Below are 25,509 nucleotides of genomic sequence, written 5' to 3'. Positions count from 1 at the left end.
TATTTCCATATAGCAGAAGTCCCGGGATAATACCCCAGATATCACTGAGTATAAAGACCTAGTATCTCAGAATATGGGACCTTTCAAACAAGATTTTGGGGGTTACCCATATATCCAAGAATAGTTACCCACAAATTAAGCAAGTTTGAATTAGGTTTATATCTCGTTTCAATTTACTAAATGTGCGAAAATCTACTGACACATCCGCAGTAAGATTGTTTAACACTTTTTAGACTTTACATTTCTTTAGCGTGCCGTGATAGTCCACTGATGTACTATCATTTCCCCTTTTTCGCAACAAAACTCATTTTTGAATTTTATCATGTTTTTGGCTTTTTCAAAATTTCAAATGTTTTTGGATTTTCTGAAATTTCCCTACTCCCCCTAAAATGCAAACACATTTTAAAGAAAATGTGAAAACTTCTATACTCTTGACCTACTAGAAACATAAAATACAAAAACAAACTGTACAGAAACTTGACAACTGACACTGAAACACATCAAATCGCCATCCACTAGGCATAAACAATCTGAACTCCCCCTTTCACAAATCATTTTCTCATTTAGATTTCAAAACACTTAAGTTTGTTTTAATCAAAATGATTTTTCCGGAAAATGAATTTGTGTTGATAACAACCACTTGTAGGAGTATCAATTTTAAGTACGGGGATGTGGTTCATCATCTTGTCTGTCTTTTGTCATGAATAGTAAATCAAGTACAAATTAATGTCCCTGATTTACCATTTGCATCTAAGAACCTTCTGTATCACTCGTAAATGTAACCTCTTCAAAGTATACAAACATCTCAAAATTTAACCACAAATACCACTTGTGGGATCAAGATTACCACTTGTAGATACCCAAACAACTACCACATGTAGGAATATTACGTCTACATCACCATTATATCAATCAGAATGCCGATTCCTGCTTCGCAATTACCACCCTGGAAGCTCCGGCGTAGTCCTTTCACCTGCAAAACATTCAAACATTAATCACAATCATTCAAACAAATACATCAAAAACTAGAATGATGCCGATTCCTGATCCACGATATAAACTTGGGATCTCCGGCGTAGTCCTTAGACTATCATGGAAAACAAACATCCATCCAAGTCTTCTCAGACTTGATGGATTTCAACTCCTGAGTTGTCGGGTTGTATGTAGCCTTTTTCGTGGCGTAAAAATCTTTGACCCCCTTTGCTCTTCCACTCAACATTTTCCCAAATATCTTTTTAACATTCCCGTTGAATGTTTTCTCGACATCAAAATCATTCTTTTCTTTGTAAAACTGATTCGAAATCTCAGTTTTTCCCACTTTCTTCTTTACTTCCTCAAACTTCAATGATGGAAACTCCTCATCATTCACTGAGATCTTTTTCTCAACCTGTGGCTCTTCTGGCTTTGTGGAACCAGATTCATCGCCGACATTTACTTCATCTTTCTTTGCAACCCAGACCTGGTTGTCTTTTCCTTTCTTCTCATACTTGTTCTTTTTTGAGCATTCACCTACCTCGAATTTTGAATTCTCAAACATTCTAAGTTTTTCAGTAGGTGGTTCAACATCAACAACTTTCTCTTTCAACTTCTGAGAAACTCCCTGTTTTTCTTTGGCATTCCGTGTACAGTTCCATGCAATGTGACCGACTTCATTGCATCTGTAACAGGTTCGAGTCTCTCTTAGATAACTAATCTCAACTCCATTCTTCTTTCTTTCAGCAAGAAACTCCTGGTTTGACTGTCTCCAGAACGGTTTCTTCTGTTCCTCGTCTGAGCTTCCACCTGACACAAATTCAGATTTCATTTTAGAATTTTTCATATTTTTATCATTTTCTGGTGGAATAAAACCTAAACCTTTCTTTTTGTAGCTACGATTTTGGTTAGGTTTCTTTGGAAAATCAGAACCAGAATTGTAACCTTTTTTCTTGTTTAGACGTTGTTGAATTCTAGAAGTATATTTTATAGGTTTTTCAAAATTGTTCAAAACTTTTAATTCAGGAATATTAACCTCTACTAGTTTAAAAATTTTGTTGATTACTTCCGTTTTGATATTCATTATCGGAAACTCTTTGTTGTAATATAATTTGTCAGAACCATTCAAAGTATAAACAACTTCGAATGTTTCATCATCCAAATTTGCTTTCGATAACAAAAATTCTTTACTGTAACACCGTTTGACCGACGAATTTTGACTGTTAACTGACGACTTTGACCCTCCAGACTTAGATTTCGACTCGGACTCCTCATCAGTATCCAACACTTGATCGACCACCTTTTCTACTTCAATCACCTTTTCTTCTTCTTTTACAACCTCAGTAATCTTCTCAACAACATTCTTAGTAATTTGAAAATCACCTTCAGATTCAGTTTATTGTTCTTGAGCAGCTCGTTTTTCCTTCAGTTTCTCCATCCGTTCTGCAAAATATAAATGAAAACTATCAGAAGAAAGATGAGACTTAGCAACATTTATATGTTTTTCCTCATCATCACTGCTGCTGTGATCAGGTGACTGATCAAACTGAACAGATTTTTCAGAATCACCATCAGAAACACCAGAATCAGACGGTGTTTTATCAAATACAACTGGTTTTTCTGAAACAATTTCATTCTGTACACTCTCATCAGAACTCGATAAACTCTCATCTGAACCGTCTGAAATTTCTCCAGATCTTTCTGAAAGTTCATCAGTACTTTCTGAATTTTCAGCAGATGATACAGACTTTTCATTCTCACTTTGCACATTCACACCAATCGATTTCATCCAAGTAGCAAACAAATCTGGCTCTCGGACAATCTTGGCAATGAAAGCTTTGTATTCTCCCTTCTCATCCACAAACATATCCCAACTGAAACCCTCTGGTAGTCTCTCATCATCTTGATCGATAATGCGTGCAGCTGTGGCTTCAGATGATATATAGTCATTCCAGCTAAAATCTACCAAACAAGCTCTTTTGGGATCTTCAATCTTTCTTCCATGAGCTGTCTGAGGTTCCTGGGATTGCCCGACTTGCTGATAGATAGCTTTGCGGTAGTAGTCATCTTTCCCGAATGGATTCTGTGCTCCGCTAGCTTCTCTTCCTTTGCACTCCCGCTTGAAATGGCCTTTCTCCCTGCAACGAAAACAAGTAACTTTAGATTTATCAAAACCTAAAGTTGAAACATGAGCATCAAGAAAGTCATTTCTCCCGGTTATAGTTTTGAATTTCTCAGCCCGACGAAGAACACTTGCAAGACACCATTTGATATCCATGAGTTCCATTTCCTCAGCGTCTATTTGATCATAATCCTCTTTGGTAAGCATAGGATTTCCGATCCGACCAGCGACTAGACCTTCATAGGATAACAGAACTGAACCCAGAAGTGCCATGTGGTCTTTCGCAGTGTCTTCAGAGAAGCTTTGACCTTCTGGAAGGTTGAGAGCTATGTTGCACTGAATTATGTATCCATTTCCGGTTTTCGTACTCTGAGACTGAAAGCTTGTGTTAGTCTCTTTTGGATTCACACTCGGAAATGATGAAAACCCGCTGCTAATCTTGTTTGAACTCTGATCAGCTTTTTCTGATGAATCTCCAGCACTGAAGGCGGTTTGAATCTTTGGACTTCTTTCAGCTTCAGAAACTGGAACACTACCTTTATAGTACATTTTAACATCCTGTTGACCACTAGGACTGTTCATTCTAGCGATCTTTTGCTGTTCAAGATTCTGAGCCTCTAATTTTTAAATAAATTGCCCAATTGTCAGTCCGTCATAAACACCCGTGTTTTTCAATATCATCAAATACGTTCCCCACTCTTTCTGAGGTAACGCGTCAGCCAATTTATCCACATACTCTTCACGATTTTTATCAACACCAATCATTATTAATGATCTCACTAAGTGACAGTATCTTTCAATCAGCGTCTTAGTATCCTCTCCTGGTAAACTGCTAAAAAGATCAAACTCTTTCTTAAGCAATGCTTTTTTGCTTTTAACCATACTCGTACTTCCCTCGAATTTGATTTTAAGAGCTTCCCATATTGACTTAGCAGTTTTGTCGTGTTCTAACAGAATGAATATATCTTCTTTAATCGCTTGTTGTAATAAACTGATCATCATTTTTTCTGCTCTATACATTGCACGTTCTTGATCTGTGAATTCAAATATCTGTTTGATAACATTCACCTCTGTTCTTGGTAACACATACTTCTTCAAGATACATTCCCATGATCTAAGATGATTTGCTTGAACCCAATTTTCAAATCTATCCTTCCACCCGTAGTATTCTTCAATACTCATCAGTTTCGGGGGTTTCTGGGTGGTTCCCGTCTCATTTTCAAGATTCATGGCTTGAGCAATCGCGGCTGGAGTACTTGGTGTAGCAAAGGCGTTGTAAAACTCAGAATTCATGATGATTTAGCACAATATTCAAAATAACTGACAGAAAAGCGATCCAAAAATAATTCCTTGGAGCGGTCCAAGATATGTCGTTTGAGCGATTCAAGATGTGTTGTTCGAGCGGTTCAAGAATGATGTTCGGATGAGCGGTTCAACACTTATCAATTTGAGCGGTTCAGGATTTGATGTATAAGCGGTCCGAATGAGCGATTCAAGTCAGACCGAACAAATGAGCGGTTCACAAATATGTTGTTCGAGCGGTTCACACTTGAAATAGTTTGGAGCGGTTCAAGTAATTCGACCGAATACGCGGTCCAAAGATCGTCTGGATAAGCGGTTCAAGCTAGGTCCAATAAGCGATCCAGAGTTGTTCCAGAAAAGCGATCCAACTTCGGACAACAGTTTAACCCACTATTTCTTCGAATTTCAACCCCAAACTTTCAAGGGTTTGTCTTTATACCATCGCGCACAATCCCTGAGATTTTGAGCAAGTTTCGACCGTAAAAAATATCTGAAACTGAAAAAGAATGAGTAGAAGACAGAATTTTCGACAATTTTCAGCTATTTCCTGTAGAACTCCTCCTCCTGAAGCTCTGATACCACTTGTAGGATCGTTTGGCGACCCGAACGAGTCGTTCAGAGGTGTTTTCGTCAATTACAGGTGCGGAAAACAAGTAAATGACGTAGGAATAGCTTGACATACACTTTAAACTACTTTTCTATTGATTTGACGATGAATACAACCTGTTTTCGATCCGGCAGCACTTCGGTACGAAAATCAGGAACCGTTACAAATGAATCCGCTCATAAGGTATTTATAGGACATTGGGACCGCTTATTGGACAGGCCCAATAAGCGGCCCAGACAGTCACTCGAGCGGTCCAACTATCTTGTCATAAGAGCGGCCCAGAACATGACCATTCGAGCGGTCCATATATCTAAACGACTAATGAGCGGCCCAACTATCTTAAACATATACAATCTCACTATTTTCTATATTTCAAGCTAAGATCTATCATTCTATGACTCTGACTCGATACAAGACGTAATCAGCAGATGTAATGCACCAACAATTTTAATCATATATATGGAGAGACTGTTGATAATCAAATTCAGAGATTCGTTAAGTTAGTTACTCAAATGCAGATAGAGGAAATGCACACGTCAAATGCCTCATCTAATAGGCAGCTTCTAAATGCTTTACCAAAAAGTTGGGATCATCACGTCACAATGATCAAGAAAACCAAGGATCTAGCAAGATGTAGCTTATCTGAAATGATTTCTCACATTAAGGCTTGTGAGATAGATGATAAACAAAGAGAAACAAATTACAAGAATAGCATGTTAGCTGCTGGATTCACTGCAACACCCTCGACATCAAGCAATAATACTGCTTTTGTGTCTCACACTGGTTTTCAAATGTTCAGCAACTCTGCTTCTGCTAAAGCTGCTCCTACCTCACCAAATCTTTACTACTCTGGAACTCCAGCACCTGCTGTTGCTGCTGCACCACCTTCTGCTAATGCTACTACTGCTGCATCGTCAACTCCCACTGCTAACAACGAGATGATTGCTTTCTTCTCGCAACAGTCAAAGGAAAACCTTGATATAGCTGCTTCTGTCATAAATTGCTTGAATGCTTTTGCTGCTGGTAAACTTAATCCTCCTAAGTTTTCTATGGATGACTTAGATCAAATTCATCCCGAAGATGTAGAAGAAATGGATATAACTTGGCAGATGGCTATGGCAGCATTTAGAGCCAAAAATTTTGTGAAGAAAACCGGTAGAAATAAATGGCAAGGTCTTACCTTTACTGGACCCACAAAAATGCCATTTGAATTTCGTTGCTACAATTGTCATGAACCAGGTCATTTGGTAAGAAACTGTACCAAAACTAGGGTCAATAGTGAACAAACTCCAGCCCAACCTGCTGCGCCTGCTACACCTAATCGAGAGAGAGCTCTTGTGACTACATCGAGTATGTCCGCTGATGCTGCTGCCAGTGGAAGTCCTCAACCTCTGGGATTAGCTCAAGCCTTGGTGGTTCAGCCTGATTCGCCCTTTGATTGGAATTCGGAAATTGAGCGACTGAACATCTCAGCTCCAGAAAATCAAGCTGATTCAAGCAACATTGCTTTCATGGCCACAGATGATCAAGTTTCAGCGCCTGAGGATGAGATTTCAGCACCTGAGGAGGAGATTTCAGCTGAAAATCTTGCTTTCATGACTCAGATTCTTTCAGCTCCAGTCAAAGGTCTCACCAAAGAAGAGGTAATTTCTGTTTTCTGTACCCCTGAATGTAGAGAACGAGTTGAAGCCTATAGAATACACAACGCTGAGCTAATCGAAGATTATAATGACATTAAAAGGAAAATTTTCACTTTGGCTAATAATAAACTTTTTAAGGAGAAAATCGAAGCTCAGCGAAAAGACATCATCCAACTCAAGGATGATGTTAGTGTAAAAACTGCCCAACTCTTCATGGTTCAAGAAAAACTATGCGATGTGACTAAAGAACTGGAGGATATCAGAGATAGATATCAAATAAATGAGCTAAATATTAAAAAGTTTGATTCTTCCAGCAAATTAGTCAAAAACCTGTGTGATCAACAGCTAGCATACCAGAAAAGGAAAGGGTTGGGATTGGGTTTTAATCAGGCTCCTCCTCCTTATAATGACAATTATACTTACTTACCTATGACTGAGGAGGAAATGATAAATGAAAGCAAAATGACTTATGGTCCCAAAAACTGTAAGCCATCAGTAAATGTCAGACCTGTTGAAAAAAAGGTGGTTAAACCAGTTTGTTTTGTGTCCAAGGGTACTTTTGATCCAAACGCTTCTTCATCATGTGCAGATGAAGTACCTGAAGTAAGATGAGGAGATATGTTTGGGAATGAACCACCTTTAGATTCTGATGTTTCTAAACCTATTTTTGATAAAACTGATTCTGGTTGTGTGTTTGGAGAATCATTTTTGAACTCGTTTCATAGCTATGTTTCGTCTTCTTTTGGGCCTGATGTTTTGGGCAAAACTGTGAATGCTTGTGATGAAACTTTGAATAATGTGTGTGATGATGGATGTTTTTCAGTAGCTAAAAATTGTGATTCTAATGTTTCTAACTCTTCAGCTGTTGACAGCGTGACAGGTGAGGTCCCTCAGGACGCATTCAGTGAAACCACTGAAACTTCTTCTCAAGAGAATCAACCGTGTTCTGATTCTTCTTCTGAATCGGTCTCAGTGGAAGTCCCTAATGTTGAACCTAGTGGGACCCCATTGAAAACCGAGGATGAAAAGGACCCTTATCAAACTCAGATGATACATGTGTTGATGAAGTTTCAACATCTTCTGAGATTAAAACTGAATCTGATTTTCAACAGGAAGAAGTGATTGTTTTGAATGAAAAATTGCAAGAAAAGGTTTCTGAAAAGAAAATTCAAACTGAATCTGAAACATCTTTTCAAAAAGATTCTGATAACGATAAATCTAATCCATCTGAATCTCATACTTGTGCCAGTGCTAGTTCTAATCAACAGGTACCTAAATGCTCAGAAAAGGCACAAGTTAACCAAGCAAGAAACATAAATCAAGCTCATTCTTCTAAACCCAATAAATACATGTCTGCTATGAAGCATCAAAACTTCCATAGATTGAAACGTCAAACATGTTTCAATTGTGGAGTTGCCGGACACATTGCCAGAAACTGTGTTCATCTCCCAAGTGTGCAGTCTAAAAATAAATATGCACAAAATCAGAAAGTCAAGCCAAACCGATATCGTTATTCAGAGTCAGTGACGACTGAAAAGTCTAAGACAATGAGGAATAACTATCGTAAGGCTAAACCTTCTGATCAAGATTGGAATGCAGCCAAACGTAGAAATCAAAATCAACAAAAGGATTTTCGAAAAGATCGATATAAAGCGTTTGGTAACTACAATTCTCGATGGTCAAATAAGCATTGGAAACCTAAAGCTAAGACCACGCATTCCAATTCATCTCATACTTCTCATCAAAATTCTGCCGTTAAAAATCCTTCGAAATTTTTAAATAAAGACAATTTGGTATGGCAGAGAGTGACTTACTTTGATGCACAAGGGAAACCCAGATCCACTATGGGCTGGGTTCCTAAATCTAACTGATCCAGCTAATCGTGTAGGAACAGCTGTGGAGGACTACGGTGCGCCTCTGGTACATGGATAGTGGTTGTTCCAGGCATATGACGTGAGACTTGTCTCAACTGGTCAATGTAAAAGAATTTGACGGTGGATATGTCTCTTTTGCGGGAGGAGAATCTGGAAGAATCACGTTGAAGGGAACAGTGAAAAACGGCGTTTTAAGCTTCGAAAATGTGAATTATGTCCCAGAACTGAAACACAATCTGCTGAGCATTTCACAAATTTGTGACCGAGGAAATTCAGTTCATTTTACAAAGAAAGGATACTACGTATTGAAACCAGGGATTGTCATTCCTGAAGATTGGTTTTTGATGACAGCTGAGAGACGGGGAAATGCTTATGTCATTGATATGAACAAGAAGCCGTGTGAACAAATTACTTGTCTATTTTCGAAGATATCATAACATGATGGTTTATTGTGGCATCGTCGCCTTGGACATGTGAATATGAAGAATTTGAATCAACTTGCCAAAGGTCAACTGGTCCGTGATCTACCAATCAAAGACTTTATGTTGGTAGAAAAGTGTGTTGCTTGTGCCAAGGGAAAAGCTCATCGGAAGCCTCATAAATCCAAGCCTACTCCTTCAACCAAGGTTGTGCTTGAATTACTTCATATGGATCTATTTGGTCCCGTGAATGTGTTAAGTATTGGCAAGAAGGCTTATTGTCTCGTGATAGTCGATGACTACTCACGCTACACCTGGGTGTACTTTCTAAGTCACAAGAGTGAGACTGTGGGTTTGATCAAACAATTTATTACTTTGGTGGAAAATCAAACCTGTACAAAAGTGAAGGCTATTCGATCAGATAATGGGACAGAATTCAAAAATGTTGCCATGGATACATTTTGTGCAGAAAAGGGAATTGATCAGCAGTACAGTGCACCTCGAACTCCACAGCAAAATGGAGTGGCTGAAAGACGAAATCGTACTCTTATAGAGGTTGCGCGTACTATGCTGGCCGATTCGAAGCTTCCTAGTTTCTTCTGGGCTGAAGCTGTTAGCACGGCCTGTTACGTCCAGAATCATGCTTTAGTAAACAAACGTCATATGAAAACTTCTTATGAGATTCTGGAAGGACGTAAACCTTCGGTTTCACACTTTCGCATCTTTGGTTGTCCATGTGTGTTACTACTTATGGACACCAATGGAAAGTTTGAAGTCAAAGGGGACGAGTGTTACTTTGTTGAATAAGCTAAAGGTTCCGCCTATAGAGTATACAACAAGGTAACTAAAAAGGTCGTTGAGTCGTGCAACATTGAATGGCAAGAAGAAAATGCTACGGACGCTAGAGTTGGACCAGATTGGTTATATGATTATGCTGCATTGTTTAAATCGTTTAACATTTTGTCAAGTGTCCCTACAGCTGCAGGTGTGTCTATGCCCAAACAACCGCTGTCATTTGGTGATACTGAAGAAGAAGAACAAGCTGAAGGAAGATCAAGAAATCATACCATTGACCCACCGGGAATGATTTTCACTCGGCATCCTTCACCTTAGCAAACGTCCCATCAATCCCGTGAAGGTGCTTCATCAAGTGGTGTTGTACCTAGTGGTTCAGGATCTGCACTATTTCCTGAATCCATTCCTGAAGATTGCATCGTCACAACTCCATTCGTTCATCATACTGCAGCATCTAATGAGGGGGAGTCTAGCAACACCACTCCTGATAATCAAAATGCTTCTACTGAAGACGAGACCGTACCTGACATGGCAATACCTACAAGTGTCCAACGAAATCACCCTATAGAGAATGTGATTGGTCCTGTAAATGCAGGAGTTTTAACCAGGAGCCAATCAGGAACCATCAATACATGTTTATATTCTTGCTACATTTCATAAATAGAACCTAAAACTGTTGATATAGCTTTGCAGGAACCAGGCTGGGTAGATGCTATGCATGAAGAGCTGAATCAGTTTGAGAAGCTTGGAGTATGGAAACTTGTCGAGTTACCCAAGGGAAAGCGCAAACTTGGAACTAGATGGGTGTTCAGAAACAAGCAAGACTCTGCAGGGGTTATTGTTCGAAATAAAGCAAGGCTGGTGGTTCAGGGTTTTCGACAAATAGAGGGTCTGGATTATGATGAAGTATATGCTCCGGTTGCCCGACTTGAAGCCATCCGGATCTTCTTAGCCTACGCATCATATATGGGGTTCACTGTGTATCAGATGGATGTCAAGACAGCGTTTCTATATGGAGATGTGAAGGAAGAAATCTTTGTTGAGCAGCCACCAGGTTTTGTGCATCCAGATCATCCGGAATATGCCTACAAGCTAGACAAGGCATTGTATGGATTACACCAAGCACCACGAGCTTGGTATGCTACACTAACTGAACATCTTTTGGATCATGGGTACATACGTGGCACGATAGACCAGACTCTGTTTATCAAGAAAGTGGGCAAAGATCAGATCTTGGTTCAAATTTATGTCGATGATATTATCTTCAGATCTACAAGTGAGGAGCTTTGCAAGGAGTTTGAGAGAGTTATGAAAAAGAAGTTTGAGATGAGTGCTCTCGGAGAAATGACACTGTTTTTGGGTCTACAAGTCAAACAGAATTCACAAGGCATTCTTATTCATCATGGGAAGTATGTGGATGATGTGCTAGCAAAATTCAAGCTTTCAGACGCAAAATCAGCTGAAACACCAATGGCGGAGAGACCGTTATTGACTGAAGATGAAGAAGGGTCTTCTGTTGATCAACGTCAGTATAGGTCTATGATCGGGTCGTTGATGTATCTGACAGCTAGCCGTCCGGATATCATGTTTGCTGTCTGCAACTGCGCAAGATATCAGGCTAATCCTAAAACTTCTCATCTTACTGCTGTTAAACGAATCTTTCGGTACCTTAAAGGCCGACCTCGGTTTGGTCTGTGGTATCCGAGGGATTCCAATTTTGACTTGTTTGCATTTTCTGATAGCAACTTTGGAGGTACTGATATTGACAGGAAATCTACATCAGCTGGATGTCAATTTCTAGGTGACAGGCTCATTTCTTGGCAATGCAAGAAACAACAAACGGTGGCGATTTCTACAGCTGAAGCTGAGTACGTTGCCGCCTCTGCATCTTGCTCTCAAGTGGTGTGGATGCAACATCAATTGCAGGACTACGGTTTGACTTATCTCAATACTACTATTTATTGCGATAATGATGCTGCAATACAAATTGTTAAAAATCCTGTTTTTCACTCCAAAACCAAGCACATAGACATAAAAGTTCATTTCATTAGAGACTGCTTTGACAGAGGTCTTATTAAACTCGAGCAAATCGACACAGATGCAAATGCTGCCGATTTGTTTACCAAACCTGTCAGCAGCTCAAAATTCAAAGTGCTTGTTGATTTTCTGAAAATGATCCGGTATACCGACTGAGCATGGTTGTTTGTGTTTAAGTAAATTTGTTCATAAAGTTTTCTATTCTTAGGTAGTTTTTATTTATGCACAAATTTAGGGGGAGAAATTTTAAAAAATACAAAAACATTAAAAATTTGAAAAATACAAAAACATTAAAAAAATTTAAAAATCCAAAAAGAAACATTGCATGACTGGGAAATGAAATGAATTTTCACATTATGGTCGAGGGCTGACTCATGTAAGACCAGTATCGAAATAGTTTTGACTCTAGAACGATGTGTTGGTAGACTCTATCCTTAAAGACTGGAAACATCGGCTGTTCTGTTCAGAACCAAATTAGTACATGACCTCAGGAAAGAAAATCACTTGAAATTAGCTCATTTCTATTTGAATGTTTATATGTTGTCCCGATACACACAATTTTGATCTGCCTCTGAAATTTTCTCTGAAAAAGTCGTGTACCTCCTCTGCTGCATCCAGATACATGCTGACCTGGAGGTGCTAGGCAACGTCAGCTTCTGCTGCATCCAGATACATGCTGACCTAGCTGTACGTTGTCGCGCTGTAGATCAATTAAACACCCGAAAGAGGCCCTCAAGTGCCCAAAAGAAAACGAAGAAACCTCTATCAAACTGAGAAAATCTCATTTGATTTGTATATTATACCATCTCTGCTTAAGATCTATTCTGTTCCTAGTTAAGATTTCAGAGATCTGGATTGGACTTGTGAAATATGTGGTAGGGAAACTACTTGCATGATAGAGTGTGCTGTTTATATTTCCGGGATTTGATTAGTATTTGTTTGGGTGTTCATTGTTAAGAAATCAACACATGATAAAATTTCTTACAGGCAATTATATGAAAAGGTCTAGGGAGATGAGTTTAGGTGGACAAATATATTGGCAATCGTCTAGATCATTCAGTAGTCGATCAGTGTTGATAAGTGCAGTCAAGCCCGAAACCTGTGATTTGATCCCTGAGCAAATTATGATATTTCCTTATTTTATTTTGTAAATAATATTTCGATATTATTTAATTTTATGTTTGTAGGTTTTGGTCTAATAAAACATGCTCAGGAAGTTGAAGGGTTGTATAAGAAAATATTGTTTTTTTAAACTGGATTGCTGAAATAATTGAAAAATATATTTATTTAATCCAAGTTTCAAATTGATGAGTGGTCTCGAATCGAGACTATGGTCTTGGCCCATATCATTAAAGGCCGGCCCACAGATTTGGGATATTTAAAGGGATCTCGACTGTGCACTCGAAACAAATCATTGTCCATATCAAGACCCCACTATGCACTCGAAACAAATCATTGTCACTTTCAAAACTCTCTCTCACTCTCCGGCGATTTCTTGTTTTTCCGACAATTACTCCGGTCTCGACTTGTGGTTAAAGGTAATCTGATGAACTTGATGATGTTTTAGTTGAAGTTTTTGCAGGTTTTATTAAAGATTTGATGAAGATAGTCTGAACATCATATGAATGTTTGAAGATGCTCATGAACCCTAAATTTGGACATGTTTTGGTCTTCAAATGATTTTGAAAGTGTTTTTGGATTTTGATCCAAATTTTAACAGATCAAAAGGTGTTTGGGAGATCTCGACTCAGATTGAAGAAAAATTTTTAGGGACTCGAGATCTGTGTTTGCGAGTCGCAATCACTTCTGTCTCGACTAAGGTCTCGAGTCGATGTTATATTGGTCTCGAGTAAAAAACTCAGTAGTCTCGAGTGATTTTTTTGTCTCGACTTAGGTCTCGAGTGACTTGAAACATCATTGCTGACTCTTGCAATCTGAGTTGTTGATCAATGACCAGCCTGTTGACTGTTGACCAGATTTGTCTTGTTAATAAACTTCATCAAGTAAGAAATTCTCATGGGATTAATGTTTCTGTTGTGTAGATATGGATCTAAAGTTTATTTCTACGCATAATCAAGCTGGATACTTGGCTGCTCCTCCAGCGAAGCACAGGGGATTATATACGTCACTGATTAAAGGGTTGAATAGTTGCAGACCCGTTCATGCATTGAGAGAGAATCCCGTTGTCTACGAGAATTTAATTCAAGATTTTTGGAAGACTGCTAGTTTTGACGTTCTTGGAGCTAAAGGAAAGGGAGCTTTAATTGCTGAGATTCAGAAGAAATCCATCATTGTGACTGAACAGATGATAAGGGAGGTATTGCAGTTCAACGACCAGGAAACTGATCCTATTGAGCTGCCAGCCGGAACTGTGGAAGCGATTCTGCCGAGATTGAGTTATGAAGGAAAGTACCCACCGTTAGTAAAGAAATTTGTGCATCTCTATTGGCGTCTGTTGGTGCACATGTTTATTCTCTGCATGACAGAAAATAGAGGAGGCACTGATCAATTGAACATCACTCAGTCTGCTGCTTTTACCTGTCTAATAACCAATGAACCTTTCAATTACTCGAAGTACATATTCGAAGGCATGAAGAGAAATGTGACAGGAGTTCGAAAGGACAAGTTTCTGATGTATCCAAGATTTTTGCAGATGATTCTAAATGCTCGGTATCCAGATTTGGTGAGATCTGGAGATACTTTGGAGTTGAAGCCTATGGGTCCTGCTTGCTTTGGAGCTCTTACTCCGAAGAAGGGTACTGAGAAGAAGTTTGAAGGATAATTCCTCTGGAGAAATTTGGTCAGTTTGCTGAGACTGAGGATGTAGTTGCTGATCCAATAATAGTTCAACCCGTTCCTGTAAATGCAATGGTTGCTGAAGAGCATGATGTTCAGGGTGCTGTTAATGATGAGCCTGAGACAGAGATCTTAACAATCAACTCTGACAATGAGGGCATAGAGATCATGTGTGATTCAGGAGATGATGAAGAGCCTCCTCCTGAAAATGAAGCCGATGTTGCTGTTTCTACTGTTCCGTCTGTGATTACTGCTGAAAATTTGGCTCTGCTGTTAAAATCTGTGACTGATAAGATGGGAAATCCTCCTTCTAATCTTACAGTATCAAATGAAGAGCCTCGTGAGACCCCAAAGGATTCTGATTCATTGCCTTTGAAGCGGAAAAGGAGGGATCCTCGACTTGGAATGTATGTTGAACAAAACAAAGATCAATCTGTGTGCGCTGCCGAAGATGATGATGGATTGTATGATTTCGATTTTGAGAAGAATGTCACTGATACCACCACCACTACTGAAGATATCTTTGAGTTCAACACTGACACTCAAAGAAATGTTTTGGAGACCGCCACTGCAGATGTTCAGGTTACAAATGTTGATACTGATACTGTTGTTGAGACAATGCCACTTGGTGTTTCTGAATCTGCAGGTCCTTCTAGAGTCGTTCTTGATGTGCCTAGCAGTTCAAGTGGTAAGAGACCTGAAGAGCCGTTTAGAATGCCATTTGATGATGATTCAAGCGATGATGATGATTTCATTAGTATGAGAGAAATGAAGAAACGGTTAATTGTGGTTGAGCAAGATTCAATTCATAAAGACGCCAAGATCATCCAACTTGAAGATACTATAGTGCAAAAGAATCAACCAATTGAACAGCTTCAAGGAGATGTCAGTTTGTTGTTCAACATGGTATATGATTTACGTGGAAAGTTGGAGAAGAAATTTGGGAATGAATTTTCTGATCAAACAGATGTAGAGAACAGAAGAAAAGCCTTTGATAGAGATGATGCTGAGCAAAGTGCTGCAATTGAAAAGTGTTTTGAAAGGGTGATTGATCCTGTTGCAGAAAAGGAAAAGGCTGAGAGAATTAAGAAGAAAAGGGAGTTTGTTATATTGAAGAACAAGAATCTTAATCCTGATGATGATGATGCTCAAGCAACTCATCATCTAATGGATGTTGGTGAAACTCTCTACGATAAAGTTGGAAATCGATCTGGTGTGGTTAGCTGGGGATTTGATCATGATCGTCGAAGATGGTGGATCAAGAGAAAGGTTGGACCAGTGGAGTGGTACAAAAATCCAGCTCAATTTCAGACGTTTACAAAGGTTGATTTGACAAATCTGTCCAATTCACCTTATGTGGATGATAAGCCTGGAGGTCGTGGTTATTTGTTTTATGAGAGATTGAAGAGGGAGGTTCTTTGTGGGTTTCCTTCTATGCATACTGCAGAGTCTCTTGTTAAACCAGCTAAAGGTGTTCGAGATCCATATACAAACAAGCGAATGAAGATTGTTCACTGGCCTGCAACTGACAAGGAGAAAGTGATTCCTATAGTAAGAAAGATTCAAAAAGGCGCTTTGAAGTCTTTGCATTTTTGGGCTTATGATGAGCGTTTAGGGCAGGCAGTGATTGTTTGTGATAATGATGTGAATTTCCGCTTGGTGGATCAAGTTGATTTACTGAATCTTGCCTATGAAGATCTAGAGGTGTTAGCTCAGAATCAAATTAGAGCTACTGAAAAATATGAAGAAATTGCTAAAGGATGGACTGCAGCTGTTGCTTCAGCCATTCACATTCGCACAAAAGGTTTTGGTGGGCTCAAAGATCGTCTGGGTGGTGCTCGTGATGGTTGAAGTCTTAAGACACTCTATACATAAACCTAGGGGGAGATTGTTGGAACCTTGAGGTTTATTCATAGAGAAATACTAAAGTATAGGGTTGATCTTGTAATGTTTTAACATGTTAGTTTTGAGTCACATTTGTGTAAATGGGTCTTAGTGATCTCGAGTGGGCCTAGGAATGGTTTCGACCCATTCTAGTTAGTATATAAGAAAACCCTTGTTGTGTTTAGGGGGTTGATCGCTTGGTAGAGAGTTAGAGGCCACTCGAGATCCTTGTGCATCTTGTATCAGTCATCGGTTCTAAGGTGAATGCAAGATAGTATTTTGATTTGATTATTGTGTTTATTTTACTTTATTGTTTTCTTGAATCCGCTTGTGTTTGGATTCCGCACTTACACAAGTTAACATTGATATCATTGAAAGATCCTCTCGGGTTTTACAAGTGGTTTTAACCCAACAGTGGTTTCAACCACTGTTTTCTCCACAAAACACTGTTTTGGCCGAACAGTGGTTTCAAACCACGGTTTTAACCCAACAATGGGTTTCAACCACTGTTTTCTCCACAAAACACTGTTTTAACCTAATAAACCAAATAAAATATTACCCAACAGTGGTTTCAACCACTGTTATAAAACCTGTTTTTACCTGAACCTAATTTGGACAAAAGCCCATTCTGACCCGACCTAGTATAACCATGTTTTGAACTGACCTATTTCGACCTGAACACATCCTGACCCACCACCTCCCATCCAAACCTGATTGTTTTGCCACTCAACTAAACACTTGGTGCACCTTACTTTCCGTATTATGTTCCTTCATATTTCAGATCCATTTTGACATGAGTCTATGTAGGTTACTAAGAAAATTTCAACAAAAGAGAAAACGGGTTAAAAGGATCGAGCCAAAATAACATATTTGTCTCTTAACTGGATCCAATTTGATAAGACCTGTTTTGACCCACAATAGGCCAAGTAACAGAATTTCAGCAAGAAAATGGATGGGTCAAATGGGTTGAAACTGAAAGCAAAAAAAATGTTGGTGTATTTTATTTGTTGTTTTTCTAACCTCTTTAATATGTTTTTTGAACCCTGATAGCCACACTGGAAATTGATCGACGTCGACCTGGGATTTTGGGACTTAAACTCCAAGCTACCGACAACCAGCTGTCTGGCTTCGGCTAAGTACAGGTATAAATTACCAATTAAGAAGAGTTAATATTTCTATATATTAGTAGGTTAATTTTTTTTTTAAACGGGTTAAACATATTATGTTCTAAATGATTTAACTAAAGAGAATGGGTTGAATGAGTCTAACTGATTAGATGAGTGAAGCTTGGTCAAACGATTTAAAACTTAGTGGAAGTGTATGTAAATACACCAAAACCTAAAATGAGTCCTCATAAATGGTTAGAATACATTGTAATAATACAGATTTTGTATAACTAAAATTGGTAAATGATGTGTTTGTGGCCCAGTGAGCCAACCCATTTCAACCACAAGGAATGTGGTTCAATATTATGCATCGGCTAGCTGGGGAGTTCGATATGGTACGCAACAGCTAGCTGGAGAGTTTGAATAGCTTTTACCCTATGTTCAGGAACTGCTTGATCATGTCCTGTTCAAGGTTCAAGTTTTCACCTTTTAAAATTTTTATTGATTGATCAACTGAATTTTATATAAGTTTGTTGATTGAAAGTTTTATTTTCCCATGTTTGATATGTAAGTGGGTCCTTCTAGAATCAAGATTCAAGAGGTGATCTCCATCTAAGGTTTATTTTATAAATGAATATATAAAAGAAGTTTCCTTTTTATGCATAGATGTTTTAGTGCATTGATAGATGTGGTAGGACATGATGGGAAGTTGGATGCTTCATTTGGAATTCTACAAGAAGCCAGGAATAATAAAGGAATATCGGGGATCATATCATATAGCTCATTGATGGGAGCATTTAGCAATGTAAGTTTTAATCATACAACAACTTTACCCGCTATAATCTAGGGATGAGCGCGGATCAACGGGTACCGAAATTTCCAAAAACGGGTACTGATACCAGTACCAAAAATACCTGGTACGGTATGGTTCATTACCTGTACAGGTTCGGTACCAATACAAACAAGTATTTAAAGGTAAAAACCGATAAATACCGGTACTGAACAAGTGCCACCAAATTTAATTGTTTTCTCATTAACAAGACCATATCAGGTTGGACAAATTATACGCATGTTCTAGGTCTAGCTTGTTTAGAAGTAAAGAAAGCACATAACTCTATACTTTATGGTAACTTTTATTGAACATTTAGATTTTATCCTCAGCACTGGGTAGCTTTTTATTTGGGTATTATATTGGTGCTACCAAGATACATACATGGTCAATCTTGCATACAACATTTAATTTTTTGTACATAAAAATTAAATGGTCTGTATACTCTAATTCATGTCAAAGTGTCACCCGGCTGTTATTTACTTTTCTAATGTCAAAAATTCTTAAAACAAGAGAAAATAATACTAATGTAATATTTATTTGTATGTAAATATAAGTTTAAAGGATTTAGATTAATCATTTTGTTCTCGCGATAACTTACCTAAGTAGTTATATTTTGAAATTGATGATGGTGGTTTTTAATTACCTTAGTAATTTTTTTTTGAAGATGATGATGGTGGTTTTTAATAGGAGCTCTACAAGCTTGGATGTCGAACAATGGTAGTTTCAGGGTTGCCACCAATGGAGTGTTTACCGATTCAAATGGCGTCAAGATTCACAAGATCAAAGTAACAAAATTTTGATGCAAGAATTTTTAGTCAGAAACTCATGAAGTTACCGCGAATTCAATCTTCTTTTGCAGTAAGCCGGATTATGTATGCTGATATATACATTCCGATGATGTAGATTTGGTAAAACACAACCTTTTGTGGTCTAATCTGGATGAGGAGCGATGGGTATCTATCAACGACATTGATCAATAATTTGAATCAGTTCAAGTTCAACTCTGGCATGTATCTTTTTTTAGTTGTTTATGTCGAGTAGGTTTCAATATTTAGCATAAAAGAGATTGACCCTAGATAGCCTTTATAGGCATTTTGCAACTTTTTAAATTTGAGCATGAATTCAAGTACTTCAAAAATACTTTGGATCTATTTTTTTGAGCCCGGGAAGCAATCCCGGGTAAACACCTAGTATAACACCATATAGTAAGCTAAGGGTATGGTCATGAACACCATGTCCCTCTACGTCAGTGCCATGTCACCCACCTCTAATCCACCATCCAAAACCAATACCCTAAAAGTGTGGTCATGACCCAAACCATTATCCCCTTATTTATTTTAATTTATCTTTGTCTAAAGAAAAAGCAAATGATTTCTTAAAAAATGGAAATGAGGACCATGGTTGCCATTGTTTAATCCATGCAAACCATAGTGGATCATGCAAAGGGGGTGGTGTAGCCTTCCATTCATGTTCCTACGTGGCGAATCATGTCCCAACCATGACCCCCACACCTAGGCCTGTAAACGAACCAAACGTTCATGAACTGTTCATGAACTTGTTCGGCGGGAAGTTCGTCTATGTTCGCTTATTTAATAAACGAACGAACACGACCAAAAAATTTTGTTCGTTTAACTAAATGAACAAACATGAACACATCTTGTGCTCGTTCATTTATGTTCGTGAACATTCGTTAAATAATATTAAATACACAAATAGTTATATTCATATAAATATTAGGTTTTCTAACTACTTATATAAGCATAACTTAAATACATAAATAGTTATATTTATATAAATATTAGGTTTTCTAACTACTTATATAAACATAACTACTTAGTAATTGAGTTTTCTAGTAATAGAAATGAAATCCAAATTTTTTTCTTAGATCGTAATTGATTACTTACTTAATGTTCATATAAAACAATTACTAAATTTTAGTATCTTTGAGCGCTAATTTAGATGTGTTTCGGATGAACTGTAATATATTAGACATGTTTGTTCGGGTTCACTAATGTTAAATTGTGTTTGTTTATATATGTACAATTACGTTCATTTGTGTTCGTTTATGTTTGTTTAATAAATGTTAATTTATGTTTGTTTATGTTTATTCCAATATGTTCAGTTAATTTTTTTGTTTATGTTCATTTATGTTCGTTTATGTTCGTTTATGTTCGTGAACTGTTCGTTTAGGCTTTAAACGAACGGACATAAACGAACACGAATATGCCTGATTTCTTAATGAACGAACACGAACAAAAAAAATGTGTTCGATTATATGTTCGTATTCATGTTCGTGTTCGGTTAAAGTTAAATAAATGAACATAAACATGCCAGTGTTCGTGTTCGTTTAGTTCGTTTACAAGCCTACACACCCTTTAGCCTAACAAATGAATAAATACAATAACTGATACACTATAAGTATATTCATTAGAAACTATATTAAATTTATTGGTAAATACACTATGTTCAAAATTATAGTGTATTCACACAAAGATATTAATGTGTATATATATATATATATATATATATATATACTAAATAATTCTCATTTGAACCTAAAGGAACGAGTAGTGGATGGGGAAGACGGTAGAGAACTAAGGTTTTTGTGGGTCAGACTCCCAACAACTGAAGCTGAAAAAGATGAGCTTCACAGCCTCTCAACTGCCATTATGGAGTTTGAGTTTGGGCTGGGTTCGGATAGGTGAACCTGGACGTTGGAAAACTCGGGAGTTTACTCGGTTAGTAGTGTGAGGAATGCAGTAAACATCATGACTTTTTCGGACCTCGGGTTGGAGTTTGAATAGAATAATTGGTCCCCAATAAAGGTTAATTTTTTAGTGTGGAGAATAATACAAGACAAAGTACCAACGGTTTCAGCTCTTGCTCGAAGAAACGTTGTGATCGCTAGTAATCGGTGCAAGCTATGTGAAGAAGAGGACGAATCGGCTCTTCATTTGTTTGGTTCCTGTCAAGCGGCGATTCAAATATGGGATTTCGTCTCGAGTTGGTGTAGGATTCAACCGATTTTTATTTTAGAACTAGAAGATCTGGCAAATATTCACAAAAGGAATAGGGGCTCGAAGCGACGGAAAAAGGCGGTCTCTCTTGTAACGCAAGCAGCAATATGGGTGATTTGGAGGAGCCGAAATGATGCGGTGTTTAACGGCAAACGTTCAAATGTAAACAGAATGAAGGAGGAAGTGAGGATGTATGGCTATATGTGGTTAAAAAGCAGGGTGAAGCTGGATCGTTTGGCATGGGACAACTGGTGCGATTTTAACTTTGATATGTTTTGATAGTTTAAGTACAAAGCATTGGTGTATGTAATGGTAAACTTTCTGGTCAACTGATTTGGTTGACTGGAAGAGATGAATAAAATTTTTTGGTTAGTCTTTAAAAAAAAAAAAAAACTCTCATTTGAACCAATCACCTAAATTCTACACACATAATAAATCTGCCTCAATAACTACTTGGTTATATATGATGATGATTTATATGTCACCCTTACTACAATCTTTTCTAAAACTCTAAATATATGGATATCAAAACGATACAATGGTGTCAAATTTAAGGTGAAAAAACAAAACCAACTTACGATATTAAAAGTGGAAAACTACATATGATAATTTGGAAATATTTGGTTTGGTTTCCGTGCAAATCTACAAGTCACGTTCTTTTTTTTATTTCCTCTTGATTCTTTTTGTCTTAAAGAGTAAAAGATAATATTTTCTATGATGATTATAATAATATATTAAGCTTCTTTAATTTAGTGATTGTTAATTCAAGTTCTAAGGAAAAGATAATGGAAAAGTTATACCTAGCTCGATTTTTTTACTAAATTAAGTTATTTAATTTTAGATATCTTTTAAATGTATATATGTTTGGCATGGATTCTAGCTCTTAAAGAGTTGTATTTTCAATTCTAGAAAGGTAATTTTGCATTTTAAAGATATAGTTTTTTTTTCTTAGGTATGCTATTTATTTTAACACACAAGACGTGAGATATACAATAGTTGGAGAAGAAGGTGATAGGTACTGAGGAGTGAGGAAGGCAGAGATTATTAGGTGTGTTCAAAAAAATCCGGATCCGAAATCGAATCCGAAATATCCGAAAATCCGTATCTGAAATATCCGAAATTTTGGATATCCGAAAATTTGGATATCCGAAAACCGGATACCGAATTTTCGGATTCGGATATGAATTTCAAAAATTTCGGATAATCCGATTATCCGATATCCGAAAACTAATTATTTTTTATAAATATATATAGTATATGAGCATTATATTTAGTTTGCAGTATTGTAAAAAATAGTAAAAAAGTAGTAAATAATTGTATTCGTGTGAATTTATGATTGTTTTTAATTTTAAATGTTGTAAATTTGGAAAATTGAATATAAGTTTAGTTTTAATCTATATACGAAACAGATTTTTTGATTTCTTTTTATAAATTCGGATATCCGTTTGGATATCAGAATCTGTATCCGAAATTTTGGATATCCGAAAATCGGATATCCGAAATTTCGGATACGGATTCGGATATCAATATTCATTATCCGAAATTTTCGGATATCCGGTTTTCTGATATCCGAAAACCGGATAATCCGATCTTGGACACCCCTAGAGATTATATATTATCACTTGGTGGAGGGTGAAAAGATCGGGTTTATATTTGGATCACTGGACCCTAAACATACACATTACGGTGCCATGCATGATTCAGTAAGCAGTGATAGAGTTAGCCCATTAATTTAGGGGTATTCCAATTCTTTTTTATTGTTTTGGGTCTTGCGCTAACTTTATCAATTATATTTTGGGCCTCCTTTCAATCTATTATTGTTAATTGGGCTTATTTTATCATTCGGGCTTAATTATTCTACAAGTTTTCGGGTTGTAAAATGTTTAGGCTCCTAAGAAAAACTGGATTTTACTAAAAGCAAATATCCAATTTTTTGGTTATGGATATCCTCGTACTTTTTAGGGGTATCATTTGTATAAAAACAAAAAAAAAACACACTACTAATACGGGGTTGAGCCGTAGCCCGTGCTACGGTTACTAACCCTATGGTTCCGCCCCTGTCAGTAAGTAACGTTCTTAAGAGGTTTTGGTTCATGTAATAACTTTGAAAGAATTGAAACATGTAGTAACTGAAATTCAGAAAATTTGTTTCATTCATAATTTGTTAAATAAAAAAAATGAAATGTAACAATCAAGAAATTACTCCTACAACCACATGAACCATCAAATATTGTAATCTTTGTTAGACTGTTGGTGTGGGATGGCTTCCCCTAACATCCACATAAGCTCCACCTCATCTCCATATCACTACCTCTCTCATCCTCTTCCTCATGAAAGGGCATGGTTACCCTTCACCTCATCATCTCCCCCCTCCAATCAACAACAACAAACATCACCAACAACAATCATCGTTGAGGACGGGGAAGTTTCCCCGATTGTACCGAATCATCGACCGGGGGGGGGGGGGTGTTCCCCCACGGGGTCCCCCACCACGCCAGACCCCCGATTCCTTTCCCGAGCCCACTCCCTGGCGTCTTATGTGTTCAATATTACATATTATATTATGTTACCTTTTAGAATGCAACTTAGTGTATGTGAGTTGTTCTTACTGTAGCAAACAAGTATCCAATTTTTCGCTGGATGTTCAAGTTTTTAAAGCACATCATTTGATTTTTGACACGTTTGGATTTCTAAGACATGATGATTTCTTTTATAAAACGTATCGTTGCGTCTTTTCTTCCATCTCTCCGGGCTTCTTTCTTCTTGGTTGATTTCGACACACTCGGAAACCCCCAAAAATGATGTGTTCGGTTCATTGTTTAATTAAATTTAAGTTAATTAAAGGGAAAAAATTTCAATATATATATATGTATATATATATAATGGAAGTATCTGTAGAAAACCCTTATAATTTAGAAAACTTGGGAAACTCTAACCTCCCAATTTTTTTTTAATTTACACATGTTATATACATGTTTTTAAGGGTTTTGGGCAAAAAAAAATAAAAAAAGCGATGAGTGGATAAAATAAACAAATTTCTGGGGTAACATATGTTACACCAAAACTTGTTTATTTTTTTTAAATATCTACTCGGCGCTTTTTAGATTTTTTTTCCAAAACCCTTAAAAACATGTATATAACATATGTAAATTTTTTCAAAAAAAAAAATTCGGGAGCTTTGAGTTTCCCGGGTTTTCTAACGACAAGTGGGTTTTCTATACATCCTTTCGCTGTATATATATATATAGAGAGAGAGGAGTGTTTAAATGAGAACGCTAAATATTGTGAGAACCGTGAGAACAAATGAAAAAACCGCGAGAACTTGGTCAAAAACAATTCAAATTCAAATCTTTTTTTCTACACTTTACACGTTTAAATTTACGTGAATTCGTAAATAAAAAAAGTTACACATGTGTAAGTTTGCCATTTACACATGTGTAAATCTGTTATATTTACACATGTGTAAAAAAACTAAAAAAGTGATTTTGAAAGGAGAAATAAATTATTTGATGTTGTAAATTCGTTTTTTAATTAATGTTGTATCTTAATTACAAAGAGATTTGTATTAAAAAAAATTGTTTTGATTGGTTTTTCATTCGTTCTCACGGTTCTCACAATATTTAGCGTTCTCAAGATAACCCTCCCATATATATATATATATATATATATATATATATATATATATATATATATATATATATATATATATATATAGGAGAAGGATCTGTTAGCAACCACCCTTTATTGCGAGAACCAATGTGAACACAATCAAAAATACCTAAAAATAGCTAAAAAACACAAAAAAAAAATTAATATTTTTAATAAAAAAATCACTACTTTTAGTAACCAAATTTTTTTTTAAATTTAGAAATTTTTTTACTACTAAAAGTAGCGATTTTAATGTGATATTAAAAAAAAAACTTTTTTTTTGTGTTTTTTTTTTATTTTTTTAGGTTTTTTTTTTGGGTGGGGGGGGGGATGGGGGGTTAGTTTTTAGCATTTAGCTTGGGGGGTTAGGTTTTTTTTAGATTTTTTAGCTATTTTAGGTTGTGTTCACATTGGTTCTCGCGGTTCTCGCAATAAAGGTGGTTCTCGCATGAACCTTA

At 37.0% G+C, this 25,509-nt stretch overlaps 1 long non-coding RNA gene across 2 annotated transcripts; it reads left to right on the top strand.

Annotated features, from left to right (window-relative positions):
* The first annotated feature begins 17,881 nt into the window (after window positions 1-17,881).
* Window positions 17,882-19,535, top strand: LOC118491347. Of its 2 annotated transcripts, XR_004891383.1 has the most exons (3): window positions 17,882-18,026; window positions 18,127-18,359; window positions 19,074-19,535. It is a non-coding gene; the product is annotated as an uncharacterized LOC118491347 (long non-coding RNA). The 2 variants fall into 2 exon arrangements; XR_004891382.1 differs by having other exon boundaries at window positions 17,890-18,359.
* The last annotated feature ends 5,974 nt before the right edge of the window (window positions 19,536-25,509 follow it).

This window comes from Helianthus annuus, chromosome 4 (assembly GCF_002127325.2).
Source record: "Helianthus annuus cultivar XRQ/B chromosome 4, HanXRQr2.0-SUNRISE, whole genome shotgun sequence".
In the NCBI taxonomy this organism is placed as follows: Eukaryota; Viridiplantae; Streptophyta; class Magnoliopsida; order Asterales; family Asteraceae; genus Helianthus; species Helianthus annuus.
The sequence above is the reverse complement of the archived record's forward strand: the minus strand, read 5'-3'. Positions and strand labels throughout refer to the sequence as shown.